General features: G+C 48.2%; 1 protein-coding gene across 3 annotated transcripts in view; it reads right to left on the reverse strand.

The window, feature by feature from the left end:
- DSCAML1 (DS cell adhesion molecule like 1) overlaps positions 1-15,727 on the reverse strand; it is a 181,783-nt gene that overhangs the window by 135,345 nt on the left and 30,711 nt on the right. The gene's annotated exons all lie outside the window — the stretch shown is intronic.

Genomic DNA, 15,727 nt, shown 5'->3' on the forward strand with positions numbered 1-15,727 from the left:
ACTTTCAGCAGCATCTTTTTGTATCCAAGGCCTGCCCCTCTAGGAATATTATTTTAAAAAATGGACCAAAATTACGTTTTGATGCAGAACCGCAACAACACTTGATTTAAATAGACTGGTGCTTTTGCTGCTTATGTTTTCCCCCTCCCCAACCATGGGCTTTAGGTTGCTGATCCTCTAACCCAAAACTGTGAGGGAGAACTGTACAGAACCGGACATATTCTGGAGAGAGGGGTGATAGCTTAATCGTGTATGCTTAACCCGTTCTTTGCCACCCCACCCCTGCCTGAGAATGACAAACATGGGGAACAACATTAAAGATATTCTCCCAATAGGTGTGGCTGATGTACCACAAGGACTGTCCCCAGTCTCTGCGGAAACAAGTCTATCAAGAGAGGGGTCTGCAGAAATGGTGGGGGTCATGGGGGCACCATTTTGTGCCATTGGAATTGTGTTGCTATGCAATCAGACTGTTTAAAAGAACAGGGAAAGGAAGTGACAATCAGGAGCTGGGGAGATGGTGGCGGGGGGGGGGGGGCAGAGAAAGCATGTGTGTGGACAAGTCAGATTTCCGCTTCCAGATGCCCCTGCCATGACTTGCAGCATGATGTTCATTGCGGCAAAATAGGGACTGCGCATTTTTCTGCTTTTTCTTGTCACAGGGCAACTGACGGCTAGAATCCCAACAGTCCTGGAACTGCTGCAGATCAGCATCAACATCATGAGGAAATGGGAATTTGCCGTGGTACCAGAAAAGTGCTGAGCCATGGCAAATCCCTCTTATGGGGGGGAAAGGTCTGGGTGAAAGCAAAGTCTATTTAGTCTGCCTATTGTTCCACACAATGGCCAAATAAATCTTCCAAGAAGCCCTCAAGGAGGATGTAACAGCCTTTTTCTACTGTTGCCCCATCAAATAGTGCCAAGAGCTGTCTAACCATGAGAGCCAAGAGCTGTTGAAAGGCATACCCTCTAGGAATCTTTTTAAAACCCTTCTAAACATAGTCATTATACCCACAGGCTAAGTTTCTCTCTTTTTTGAGAAAGTGACTACCTCGCGGGATCATGGGAATGCTGTGGATATAGCTTATCCTGATTTCAGTAAAGCTTTTGATAAGGTTCCATGAGATATTCTTGTTGACAAGTTGGTAAATGTGGTAAAGACCCTATTACTGGATGGATCCTATTACTGGGTGGATGGATAACTGGTTGACAGATTGCATCCAAAGGGTGCTGGTTAATGGTTCGCCATCTTCTTTGAGAGGAGTGACAATGGAGTATCTCAGGAATCTCTCCTGGGCCCTGTGTCGTTCAACATATTTATACATTATTTGGATTGGATGAAGGAACATAGGGGGTCCTTATTTGCAGATGGTAATAAACTGGGAGGTTTAGGCAAACACAAAAGAAGACAGAATTGAGATACATGATGATCTTGGCAGGCCAGAAAACGGGGCTAAAGGGAATAAGATGAATTTCAGTGAAAACTGTAAAGTTCTTTATTTAGGTAGGTAAAATCAAATACATCATTATAGGATGGGGGAGACCTGTCTTTACAGTAGTATGTGCAAAAAGGATCTAGGACTTTTTGTAGACCATATACTAAACATGAGTCAGCAATGTGACTTGGTAGATAAAAAGGCAAATGGGATTTGGGGCTGTATCAGGAGAAATATAGTGTCCAGATCACGTGAGGTGATGGTACCATTTTATTCTGCTCTGGTTAGACTTCACTAAGAGTACTGTGTTCAGTTTTGTGCACCACAATTGAAGAAGGATATAGACAAACTGAAGCGCATCCAGAGGGCAATGAAAATGGATTTTCAAATTGCTGTTGTTTTTTCAAATTGGATACTGGTAATGGAGTCTAAAGCAGGAGTCCCCAACCCCCGGGCCGCAGACCAGTATGGGCCATGAAACCCTCGGTACCAGGGATCAGTGGGGGTGGGGGAGGCAGCGCAGCATTCACCGCGCCGGGAGCGATTGGCCAACAAAGCAGCCGATTTGCTCAAGCCTAGGCCAGGCAGGCGCAAATGCACAGCCTGCAAACTGGGGGGGGGGGGAGGCGTGGGCGCCAGCATGCCAGTGGATGCAAACGTGCAGGCGTGGCAGCTCCGCACATGCACATTCGCGCAGCAGCTCCGTGTGTCGGCTGATTGCTCCCGGCGCAGCGAGCACCGCGCTGCGGGGGGGGAGGCGTGGGTGCTGATGCGCCATCCTGCACAAGCACGCAGGTATGGCAGCTCCACGCATACGCATTTGCACGGCAGCTCAGTGCATGCGCATTTGCGCAGCAGCTCCGTGTGTCCTAGTCACGGACTAGTCCCCGGCCCGAAAAAGGCTGGGGTCCACTGGTCTAAAGGACATAGACCAGCAAACCAATAGATAGTCAGCTTCCAAACCAATAGATAGTCAGCTTGCTTTAGGATGCTTAGGGCTGATCCTGCGTAGAGCAGGGGGTTGGACTAGGTGGCCTGTATGGCCCCTTCCAACTCTATGATTCTATGATTCTGTGATTCCATGATTCCAAATACCAGAGCCAGGAGGCAACACTGCGGGGAGCCTTGACCTCTCTGCCTGGTGTGATGGCCCTCCAGAAGAACTGGCTGGCCATTGTATGAGGCAGGAATCTGTACTAGATGGACCCTCATGAGGGCTTGATGTTCTTATGACGGCCTCGGCCTGTCCCATGTTGTTGACCTTCCAGAGGAACTGGCTGGCCACTGTGTGAGGCAGGAAGCTGGACTAGATTGACCCTGACCCAGCAGGGCTCTTCTGAGGTTCTTTTGAAGGTCTCGGCCTCTCTGCCCTGCAAAGAAAAATCTGTTAGGTGCTGCTCCAACTAGTCTTTCTAATATAAAGGTATCTGAAATATGTACTTCCAGAGGGCATCACTATCTGCTTTTGCCTAGCTCTAAATCACCAGTGCATTCCCACATGGGTCAGAAATAGTCACGTTGATTTAAAAGCACCTCTCAGTGGCTTTCAGAGCAAAGAAAATCATCTTCAAGAGATGCCAAGGGTATGAGGAAGAACGCTGAACTCATGAAGAACCTGCCAATAAAATCTCACGGATGGCATCCATGCTAATAAATTGAGCTGATGAATTTCCCTTGTGGATGGGGATTTGCCAGAAAGCACATACTTCCTTGTTTTGAAAAGCACAGGTAAGGATTTAATATTTGTTCTGGTTTTAATTATGCTACTTTTATTATTCTGGAGCTATGTTTTGCTGAATTCTTAAATGTCTGCTTGTATGTTTTTCAGCAATGCTGAAAGTAAACCTGAAATTTTAGGAGAGGAAGCAAAGCAAGTGCAGTTAACAAAATAAATCAAAAAAGTTGTGCAGTTTTTCAGAGTTTAGAGACCTTTTGTAGCAGAACCCCAAGAAGTCCTTTGGAACAGAGTTTAAAATTAAATTTGCCTCTCACTTCCAAGCAGGGTTCACAACAAAGCCGCCAGAAGTGGTTCTGTGGTGCAATTTGGTGACACAAAAGCAGGGGGGAAGTGAGGGTTGAAGCTGCTTCTCCCTGCCCACTGTGGTCACCAAAGAAAAGAGCCTGCATGCATGTTGGGCACACAGAACTCCAAGGGCCCTTGTTTTCTCTAAAAGGTGTGTGGGGGGGAGGGTTTCGTTCTAGTAGTAGTCAGTGGCTGGCTTACTATTATTAGCTTGGTGCAGTTGGCTTTAGCATTCTCTGCCGCTTGGTAGAAACCTGGGGTGGTCAATCAGGCCTCCTCAGCAAACTGGCCCTTTCAGCCCCTTAAGGGGGTGGCACAGTTCACCCTCAGCTTAGCCTACTGGGCGGCATCATGGTCAGAGTCTCATATGGGAGACCCAGTGCTGAAGTCGGTTGTGTCACCTTGGGCCAATCACTCTTTCTTGGCCTGCCTTGTAGGGTTGTTGTAAGGATAATATGAAGGAAGACAGAATGTTGTTAAGCTGGATGTGAGGCCTTCCACTGGGGAGAAAAGCAGGGTGTCAAGTCCCTAAAGACATAAAAACTTCACCAGCTCTGAACTAGCCTGCCACAACAAAACACAAAAGCAAAGCAAACAGGAGCTGAACATTTCTTGGGCATGTGCAGAGACAGAATAGGGGTGGGGTTGGGGTGGGACATGGATGGGGTTGGGGAGGGGGTACAGTGCTTCTGCTCAGAAGTTACATTACCACCCCAGCAAGGTACTGTGACCTGCTGGTAGGAGGCCTGGTGCATCATGGCGGGTCAGGAAGTTACCTTAGCAGGGAAGAACAACTGCTGAGAACAGGGGTCTACCCTGGGGCCTGTGTTGTTCAACATATTTATAAATGATTTGGATGTGGGATTACAGGGGACACTTATTAAATTTGCAGATTGATACTAAACACAATGAACACAATGGAAAAATGGGCAAATGAGAACAAGATGCAATTTAATAAAGATAAGTGTAAAGTTCTGCATCTGGGTCAGAAAAATGAAAAGCATGCCTACTGGATGGGGGATACGCTTCTAGGTAACACTGTGTATGAACGAGACCTTGGGGTACTTGTGGATTGTAAACTAAACATGAGCAGGCAGTGTGATGCAGCGGTAAAAAAGGCAAATGCCATTTTGGGCTGTATTAATGGGGGCATCACATCAAAATCACAAGATGTCATAGTCCCATTGTATACGGCAGGGGTGGTCAACCTGTGGTCCTCCAGATGTTCATGGACTACAATTCCCATGACCCCCTGCCAGCATTTGCTGGCAGGGGCTCATGGGAATTGTAATTCATGAACATCTGGTGGACCACAGGTTGACTACCCCTGGTATACGGCACTGGTCAGACCATACCTGGTCTGGTTACAGTGGTAACCATACCTGGTCTGGTTACCTGGTTACAGTGGATAAGCGATGGGGTTGTGAGTGTCCTGCATAGTGCAGGGGGTTGGACTAGATGACCCAAGAGGTCCCTTCCAACTGTCTGATCCTATGATTCTAACACAGAACATACAAGGAGACTGCAGTGTTCCTTCCAACACAGAGGCCAAATGTCTCTTCCAGACATTCCGAGAGCCACTGGCTCTCGCCAAGCGAATCTACAACATGGTGGGTGGACTCCATTCCCCTCCCCCTCCCCGGCCCAGTGCAAACATGCACTTTGTTTATTTTGCTTATATGTAACTTTACATCAAAGCCAAAAATGAATTACAAGGGCACAGCACAGTGGCACAAAACTGTTCGTCTCTGCCATACACAAGGTCCCACTATGGCAACGGCCATTCCACGCCTCCTGCTCCATTTGAAATCTACATCTCCTATCTGATCTGAATATCTAAATCTGAATTATCTCAGCAAAAAGCGAGATGTGGTGCTCACACCTTTTTTTATCTGTTGCCATGGTGATTAGATAAAATTCACACCAAGACTCCAGGGAAGGATGGAATTATTTCAGACAGAATCTCACCCCATTTGGGAAGAATGACGTCTTTGGCTTCTTCCCTCTGCACAATCTCCCTGACAGGGGCGGGGGGGGGGGGCACAGCAGGAGGCAGGATGCCCCAGGAGCAGGTGGGTTTTGTTGGAAGTGGGCAGGGTGGAGAACCAAACAATGAAACACAAAGGGATATTAGCCTGGTACAGAAACACAAGAAAGCAGCTCCCGTGCAAGGCACCAAACATTTCTTTCATGCATCAAAAGCAGCCAGGAATTCCCAAGGAGATGAATATATTTAGATGACACTGGATCATTCCCATTTCATGGCACATCTACTGCATGTTCCCACCCAGGACCATGGTGTTTCTCCCTGCTCACATGTCAAGACTGGCATCATCAGGCAAAAAGGGAAGCAGGCAGGACTAAATAAAAATCTTCACCTTGCCTCCTGCCTTGAAGAAAGGGAATTTTGATCCAGCATAGGTGATGTACCCTATAAACCCATATGTCTCTTCTGCCTAGGCTAGCAAGTCCACTGAGCATTTTCTTAAGAAAGCACTGCATTCAAACAAGGGCAGATGATGGCAGACTTGTGTGTTTGTTACTACACTCCATGTTCCCACAGTTGGGTCCTGCAGACCCAGCTGCACAAGCTCTGCCAAAGCATTTGGCTTCCCATGTGGCTTAATGCTCAGGTGCCCTGTGGCACACCACTACTCCAAGGTCATCTCTCTGGAAGCAGACCCAAGACAAATGAAGGCAAGTGTTGACAAAGACAAACAGCATTACGGACTGCAGGATCTGAGGGGAAAAGCACCTGTTACAGAGCAGCCCACAAGCTGCATGGCCCTGGAGATGGCTGCAAAAGCTTCCAACCATGGAGGGCCATCGCCTCCCCTGCCCCCACAGGGCCCCACAGGACAGAGAGCCAGAGTGTGCTGGTGGCAGGAGAACTGGTCAAATGCCAGCAGTTTCTTTGCCAGCCCACAAGGGATGGGCGGTATAGAAATGCAACAAATAAATAATACATGACAGCCATGGGGGCCTCCCAAAAGAGAGTGGAGCCAGGTCAATACGGAGGCCCTTGTGCTGCTGCCGCCGCCGCCGCCGCCACCTCCTCCTCCTGTCTAAGCCCCTCCCCCCAACATCTCCATCCCAAAGCAACTCATTTGACAAAGAGACAAAGCATCATGCCATTTGTCTTTCCCTAATTACTGAGGGAAGGCATGATTTGGATCAGGGAGCTAAAATGTTTGAGGTACCCCCCACCCATTCAGCTTGAGCACTACACACACACACACACTCACATGATGTAGTTTGGCCCAAAGGGAAGGGCCAAAGCTTGCTTTCCAAAGTCCTGCACAAAAACTTCAAAATGGGATGCACAAACTCTTATAACTCACAAGCCAAATGCTCACCTAGCACCCATGCTGTGCTTGCAACTACTTCTCTGACTCAGCACAGAATACTGAGATGAACCCTAGAGAGGGAGGTGCCTGGTGCAGATAACAGGGAAAAAGAAAATCGTTCTCAGCTTTCATTCAGCAGCTCCCCTTAAGAAGAAAATATTGCTGCAACCAATGCAGCCTGTGAAAACTGGGGCCCTGCCTAAGACTCTCAGGGAGCTTGCAATTTGACCACTAAGTTCCAAAAACAAAAGTCACACAAGGACCAGCTCATATATCACAAAATGGTGTGCTAGCTCAGAAGTCTACAGTCAGACTAGATGTCTGATTGATGGGGAAAGATGTTCCAGTCATGACAGGAAAGCCCCAGGCTGCAGTTCGTAAACTTTACAAATAATACAAGAAGTGTTGCAGATGTAATTGGATGATATAGTGTTGGATGCAAACACACTTCAGTATGTCCTGAAAGTTACTGGGAGAGCCAAAGATGTCAGGGACTTTCACTTGCCTCCTGACCATATTTTAAAATCTATTTTTGAAATTTCTAGCCCATCTATCTCCAAAAATTGCCTATGCTTCTTCTCCCATGCCCATTTCAGAGCAAGGGTGGGCACAGCTAAAACCAGCTTTTAGAACACCATTGTAGCTCTATATGCTGCACAGCAGGTACCACAGATGTACCTGGGGGAAGCAGCCCTGCCAGAAGAGCAAGGTGGGGATAGCAAACGTGCCAATGGTTGTCCTGACTGAGCCAACCAGCACCATCCAGAAGGCCAGGACAGAGCTAGAACTGCTTTGCAGCTATGGACTGTTGCTTGCCCTCATTCCCCTCTAAACTCCCCCTTCCCCAAAGAAATAGCTCAAACGATAACACCCTTTTTGTTCAGCCTCCAGCAGCAAGAGGTCACTGTCCTTCAAAGAGACATGCAGGGCTCTGTGGGCCCAGCCAAGCCTCAGCATTGAGTTCTGCCATGAGGCAGTGCCTGAGCTTTGTTTGGGGTCCTGGCTGAGGCACCGTCTGGTTGAGTCTGGTAGCCAAAGAGGATTGCAAAGGCTTAACGCAAGCAGCTGAATATGAATGAGAGTATCAGAGCCATAAATACGCCGAGTATCTTTAATTTTTGGTAGCCTCATGCTGAGTCTCCAGGCACTCATTATATCTGGAAACAAAATAAAATGATGTCTTAAAATATATAGGTTCATTTGCTTCTAGAGTGTTAAAAACTAAATGATAACACACAACCGAGACAGAGGAAGTAATATATAACCAGATAATGCCAGCAAAGGGATCTGAGAATATCAGTTCCTATTACCTCTCCAACAAAACACAAGCAGCCAAATTTCCTCGATCAATCTCTCATCTCAGGCAGACACTATTATAAGATTTTAGCTAAGAGAGAGTGAGGGGGTCCACAAGTGAGTGGGAAAGAAGGAAAAGGGTCTCCCAAGTTCAGTGCCTTAATCCATACTGAACATCTGTGATAGGAACTGTGAGAAGAAACAAAGCATTCTGGGAAAACCATCAGAACACAGGGAGCTGCCTTCTACTGCCTTCTACTGGAGTCAGGCCACTGGTCTACCAAAACCAGTCTCGACTGGCAACCTCACTCCAGGCTCTCAGGTCAAGGCCATTCCTATTGCCTGTCCCTGGATTCCCAAACTGAACCTAGGTCAGCTGCATGCCAAAGCCACGGCCCCTCTTCCTCTGTGCTACAGGCTGCTTTACACCAAGCCAGATAATTCAGTATGGCCCACTCTGACAGGCAGCACCAGAGGTTATCTCTCCACACAAGTGACTGGACATCCAGAACTCTGATCTTTGGCAGACAACATGAGTGCTCCACTGCTGAGTCCTGGCCTCTTCCCTCCTCCTTGGTAAGCTCATTGTCCCATCACAGACTCATAGCATCATAGAGCTGGAAGGGGCCACACAGGCCTGTAGGCCATCTGGACCAACCTCCACGGAAAATGCAGGATCAGCCTAAATCATCCATAATAAGTAGCTATCTAGCTGCTGCTTGAAGACTGCCAGTGAAAGGGGGCTCACCACCTTGTTTGAAATCATACTTCATGGGTACAAGCAACATGTACACAGGACTGCACAATGCCGCAAGGTTAAACTGCACAAATTACAGCACAAGAAGCAATATGCATAGGTCACAGGATCATAGAATGGGAAGGAGCCACACAGGCCACCCAGTCCCACCCACTGCTCAGTGCAGGATAAACATCCAGGATAAGGATCTGTACACCCACTGCTTGGATACCGCCAGTAAGGGGGAGCTCTGGAATCATAGAATCATAGAAACATAGAGTTGGAAGGGGCCATACAGGCCATCTAGTCTAACCCCCTGCTCAACGCAGGATCAGCCCTAAGCATCCTAAAGCATCCAAGAAAAGTGTGTATCCAACCTTTGCTTGAAGACTGCCAGTGAGGGGGAGCTCACCACCTCCTTAGGCAGCCTATTCCACTGCTGAACTACTCTGACTGTGAATTTTTTTTTCCTGATATCTAGCCTATATCGTTGTACTTGTAGTTTAAACCCATTACTGCGTGTCCTTTCCTCTGCAGCCAATGAGAACAGCATCCTGCCCTCCTCCAAATGACAACCTTTCAAATACTTAAAGCCAGCTATCATGTCCCCTCTCAATCTCCTTTTCTCCAGGCTGAACATTCCCAAGTCAGGCAGGCAGTCAGCAGGCCGGAGGCCCTTGTTAGCAGGCCCAGCCTAACAGACCAAGAGGCCCTTGTTAGCAGGCCCTGCTTAGCAGACCAAGAGGCCCTCGTTATCAGACCCTCCACCACGACCCTTTGCCCAGGGCCCTCTCCCCTTACCTCCTGCTGGCTCCAGGCACTGAGACGCATCTGAAAGCAAAGAGGCTAGAGGCCAGGGATGGAGGGCGGGAGCTGCAGGGGCAGCACCCTGATAGGCCGTATTCCAACTTGGACAGCCAGACAAGTTCCACCCCCTAGGCTTTTTCACAAATATATAGCCATAGATAAGGATTGCTGTTATCACATATTGTTACCATATGATGATGATGATGTTGTTGATGATGATGATTGATTGATTGATTTGATTTGTATGACCGGCTCTCAGAAACCGGCTTGCGGTGGTTCACAATATTTCAATACAAATATATGTTAGCTGTATCTTTTTCCTGTTTCCTGTAAACCGCCCTGAGCCTCCAGGGAGGGTGGTATATAAATAGAAACAAACAAACAAATAAAACCTCCTCTCCCTAACATCTGTGCAAGGGAAGGGACTGAAGTCTCGCTTTGTGTAAAATAAAAGCTAAGCTTTCACAGGAACTGTTGATTATTGTCACAGCTGTGTTTCGATATAATTTTTGTAAGAACAATTCAAAAGCTCTTGGGCGGTGAGGGGAGAAAATGGCTGCTGCTGCGGTGCAGGGGCTGGGGCTGGGGCTGGGGACAATGGCAGCCACATGGGCAGGAGAACTTGGATTTTCCCTTGTACACAGGAACCACCCAGGTACCCCTGTGATCTTTCCCAAAACTTCGGAGCAAAGCAGGTTTGAGAGAGAGAGCAGAAAAGCTGTGAAACCTCCAAGAGGTACACAAATGTCCCATAATGCTATAAAGAAGTAGGGGGAAACAACCTGGGCAGCTAATGTGTGCAGAAATAATTGTAGAAGAAGAAGAGTTGGTTCTTATATGCCGCTTTTCTCTACCCAAAGGAGTCTCAAAGCAGCTTACAATCGCCTTCCCTTTCCTCTCCCCACAACAGACACCCTGTGGGGTGGGTGAGGCTGAGAGAGCCCTGATATCACTGAAGAAGAAGAGTTGGTTCTTATATGCCGCTTTTCTCTACCCGAAGGTGACTCAAAGCGGCTTCCAGTCGCCTTCCCATTCCTCTCCCCACAACAGACACCCTGTGGGGTGGGTGAGGCTGAGAGAGCCCTGATATCACTGCCCGGTCAGAACAGTTTTATCAGTGCCGTGGCAAGCCCAAGGTCACCCAGCTGGCTGCATGTGGGGGAGCACAGAATCGAACCCGGCATGCCAGATTAGAAGTCCGCACTCCTAACCACTACACCAAACTGGCTCTCCTGAATGTATATCTGCCCAAATCCGTTTCTCAAACCGGCATCCAGAGTTCAATGACCCATCTACACACAGCCGATGACCAAGATGGGCTTCACTGAGGTGACAGGATTAAGGACTGTGGCTTTTGAAATGGACATGAGAAGGACCTCTATCCATTCTGTTCCAATTTACACACACATTGGAGAAATGGCTCCAATATACATCATACCCGGGGGGGGGGCGCTGTGGGATGGTTGATGAGATGATTCCCACCCCCCTCCCATCTCGCATTCCTTCCAGTGTGCAGCTCTTGGATCAGGAATATCTACATTGGCTTCCTATAGCTAGACCCCCCGCACCCCTCTTTACACCAGCACCTTCCCCCAGTCCTCCAAGCACACAAGATCATGTTTTGTTCATGCAAGGGCTACAAGATTGGCTACAAGATTTCCAAGAAATCAGCTTTTCCTGCTCCCACTTGGAACACTCTTTAAAACCCCTACCCATCCAGATCCATGCCCAACCACAGCCTTGCTGCACAACACAATCTCACTTCAGGCACATCATTTTGCAAGCACCACTAGTTTATTCTGACTTAATGCTACCCTTCATTAAATGCCAGAACTCATGTTTGCGGGAGAATGGAGAACCAAAGGCAAGATTGAATTTGATGTGAGCACCAGCAAAGCAAACGGGTTTTTGAAAAACCTATAATTTCTTTGCAACCCTTGACTCGACTAAACACACATTTCTAGACAGCAGCACAGTTAGGCAGGCATTCAACAAAATTGGGCCAACTAATGGTGATTTATATGCAGGACAACCTTCTATACCAGAATTTATTTTTGATTTCAGTGTAAATTTCAATATTGCCACATTAACCAAAGGATGCAGGCAGTAATTTAACCAAGAGAAGGAGGACACTTTATATGCAGGACAACCTTCTATACCAGAATATACCATAGGGTGCTCCCTGGATGCTCTCTGGGGAGCCAAACAAAAGGGTTGGGCAAAAGGCCCCCCTTTTCTGAGCTGCTAAGGAAATACCCTGACCTGGGCAGCCCAGGGTTGCATTATTTCAACAGTTCTCAACAGCAGAGTCAAGCTTGGTCAGTACAAGGATAGGAGACCACCAAGACATCCTGGGCCACTATGTAGAAGCAGACAATAGCAAGCCACCTCCCAACATCTCTTGCCTGGAAAATCCCACAAGCGACTCAGCAAGGTGGGAGGTGGGAGGTGGGTGGTGGGAGAGACAGAATTCAGCCTCACAGGAATGAAGCCTGAGGTACTTCTTCATGGGGGAATTCACTGAACCGCTCCTGAATCTCCATTCCCCAGGAAGAGTAGCCATGTTGCCCTGCTGCACAAGTCATCTCTTGGCTGTCCATCCCCCCCATGCCCCCCACTTGCTTTGCCCGCCCTTCCCCCCCATGTCCCTCTTAAGCCGGGGCAGGCTCTTCCCTCCACCCCCAGCACAGCATGGCTGACCACTGGTATCTTTGTGCCCAACATCCACCTCGCCTGTGTTCACGGCTCCCGCCGGATGACTCCCCCCCACACACTGTGCAGAGGTGGGGGGGGGGGGTTGCTGCTGTGGGATGGGAGGTGAATTTCCTCCAGGCCAGGCTGGATTCTGGAGATATTTGGTGGAGGGATCACTTGGCCATGAAATTGGAGTCACTGTGGGTGGGCAGCTAGTTCTGAGTTCCTGCATTGTGCATGGAGGGTACTTCCAGCACTATGATTCTATTCTATGACCTGGGTCTTTAGGGCAAAGTGTTCCAACCATGGCATTCTTACAGCAGCAGCTGCACAGTGCCACGCCGAGGGGAAGCCCTAGCCATGGCAGCTGCCAGAGAGCACCAAAGGTGAGCTGGCGGCAGAGTGGCAGGGCAGCAGCCGGGGAGGAGGACAAGGAGGAGCCACGGCCAAGTACCGACTGATCCATGGACTGGTACCGGTCTCTGGTCCGGGGGTTGGGGATCACTGACTTAAATTGTCTGCAGAAGCCAAAATGACCATCCTGAAGGATTTATCTGGCATACACCTTCATAAGTCAGCCCCTAGTCTGTGCCTCTAAGAAGCTGAGTTTCGGCTCATGAAATATTATGATCAAGTGCATGTTGTTCTATACACAAAGCTGTCCTTTACTGAATTAGGCTACTGGTCTTTCAAGGTCAGTATTACCTGTTCTGACTGGCAGCACCTCTTCCAAGTTCCCAGGTTCAGGTCCTGGATATCACCTCATATCTGATCCTTTTGGTTGGAGATTTTGGGGACTGAACCTGCAGCTCCATGCATGAAAAACAAATGCTCTGCCACTGAGCCACAGCCCCTCTCTCTAGCAATCACATCAGCATGCTGATAATACCCAACCCCAAAGAAACCCATGGTTTCTCCTGCACCATCACGTATGTGGAAAGGACGAATCATTCAGGAACTCCATAGCATGGGCCCCATCTGGATGATTCCACAGCTCCGTTATTTCATCTGTTTATGAACTACGTATGCTTCCTCTCCAGTGTCCTATTCCATGCAGTGTAGAGCAATACCATTGTTGTTGTTGTTAGGTGCAAAGTTGTGTCCGACCCATTGCGACCCCATGGACAATGATCCTCCAGGCCTTCCTGTCCTCTACCATTCCCTGGAGCAATACCTTAAGATACCCAAAAGATGATAAATTATCAGTATAGGAACAAAACAAGCCATGGGCATAGAAGTAGAACAAAAAAGGCATTCAGCACCCTAAAAATGACCATAAAATAGTTGTCAGGCTAGAAGTAGACCCCAAGACAGTGAAGAGATCAAACCCCTGTGTGAAAGGAAAGTTTTTGGCCCGGATCCTCAAAGGCCAGGTGTTGCCCTGAAAAGGCCTCTGCATTTGTCGCCAGACCCTCATCTATGAAGGAAGGGGCCAAAAAAAAGGGAATGGGGAGTCAGACATCAACTGGCCAACCCCAAGCTGCTTGGGGCCTTACAAGTAACAATCAGCACCCTGAATGGCATCCAGAAATCCAGCAATCATATCAGCTGACACTGGTCAAAGGCGCTAGCTGCAGGATGAGCCTCCGCACCACAGCAGCACCCCCAGGCTCCATACCAATGGGACAACCCCTTTCACAAACCATTGCAGAAGCCTCCCTCAATGACCCACCCACTAAATAACATGCTCCCCCATGTAAAAAACTGAGGACAACTGGAACATGCCCTCTTATCTCTACTTGGCCCATAGACTGATGCCCTTCAGTGCTGTGGTGGTGTCAACATCTATCCTGACATCTGCCAAGTGCTTTCAGGAAGTGGGTGGGGCCAGGTGGGTCTTTTGGTCAGTATCAGGGCTTCTGATTTGCTGTGCAGAGTTTTAAAGACATTGCTTCAGCAAGAGCCCCCATCACAGCGATGGGGATGAAACGGAGGGCAGGAGAACAGTGCACATATCCCTGATTTCTACTTGGAGTCAAGGCAGAAGAAAACAATAACAGAAGCTTATCCTGCAGAAATAGAAACTACACCATTTTAAATTAAAGGCATTCATAGAATAGAATAATTTGTTTCCTGGAACAAACAAACACTGCTCCTGCAGTGTTTTCTTCTTTCTGGGATAGTCATTGCTTGAGCATGCAATAGCTCTTGTTTGAGTAGCGCCCACCCTTCACATGCTCCCTTCCCTTCCAGCAATCTCGTCCATGGTATGACGCTCATCATGTCTCTGAGTTTATTAAAGTTTGCCCTACAAAAATCCAACATCCGTGTCTGGCTACAAGCTTCCTTGGCTCCCCATCTCAAAAGGAATTCTATGAGGACATGGTCACTTCCCCCTAGGGTCCCCACCTCCTTCACCTCATCCACCAACTCTTGCCTGTTGGTCAGTATTATATGCCACTGCTCTCTACCCGAAGGAGGCTCAAAACAACATACAGTCGCCTTCCCTTTCCTCTCCCCACAACAGACACCCTGTTAGGTGGGTGAGGCTGAGAGAGCCCTGATATCACTGCTTAGTCAGAACAGTTTTATGAGTGCCGTAGCGAGCCCAAGGTCACCCAGCTGGCTGCATGTGGGGGAGTGCAGAACTGAACCCGACTTGCCAGATTAGAAATCCGCATTCCTAACCACCACACCAAACTGACTCTCCGAGCCAAGAGAGAACAACTCTGCTCCATCCTCTGTATGGCAGCCTTTTAAATACTTAAAGATGGTTATCAGATCCCCTCTCAGTCATCTCCTCTCCATGCTAAACAGACCAAGTTCTCCAACCTTACTTCATATGTCTTGGTCTCCAAAATAATAATAAAAATAATTGTGCTGTACAAACATTCAGTGCTCTATACGGGTATAAGGGTGTGCCTTCTACTTTAGTTAATGTTCTTAGCTCTCCAACATCCCTGGAGAGGCCAGTAGTGCAGTTGTCGCACACTACCACATGGTACGCACACCAAAGAATGTTTATCCCCATGGCCTGATTCAGCCTTTGAGAACTACCACAATCGCTGCTCAGGAACATTACCCAACAAACCAAAGCAAACAGTGCCCCAGGCAAACATTGCTCAAAAATCAATGAACAATTTATAAAACCTGTTTTTTTCTTCCCTCCCAATATTGCACAGCATGCACTGAAAAGGTCAAATGGATGGGCAGGGGCTCTCCTGGCAACTCCTTCCCCTCTTTGGCCTAGTTGAAGCCCTGGAGGTTATTGCAGAATGGTGGCTTTGAGAGGGGCTGGTGCAGGCTAGCCAAGCTGGAGAACAAGACTACATTTAAAGACAAGTCAAGGTGTCAAGTGGCATACTTCAGATTATTTTATTCAACTGTTCCCCAATACGTTCAAATCCAGGGTCACTCCAGCGCAAGCACATTCTTCCTGGGGAAGGAA

The sequence above is a fragment of the Paroedura picta genome, chromosome 12 (assembly GCF_049243985.1).
Source record: "Paroedura picta isolate Pp20150507F chromosome 12, Ppicta_v3.0, whole genome shotgun sequence".
Lineage (NCBI taxonomy): Eukaryota > Metazoa > Chordata > Lepidosauria > Squamata > Gekkonidae > Paroedura > Paroedura picta.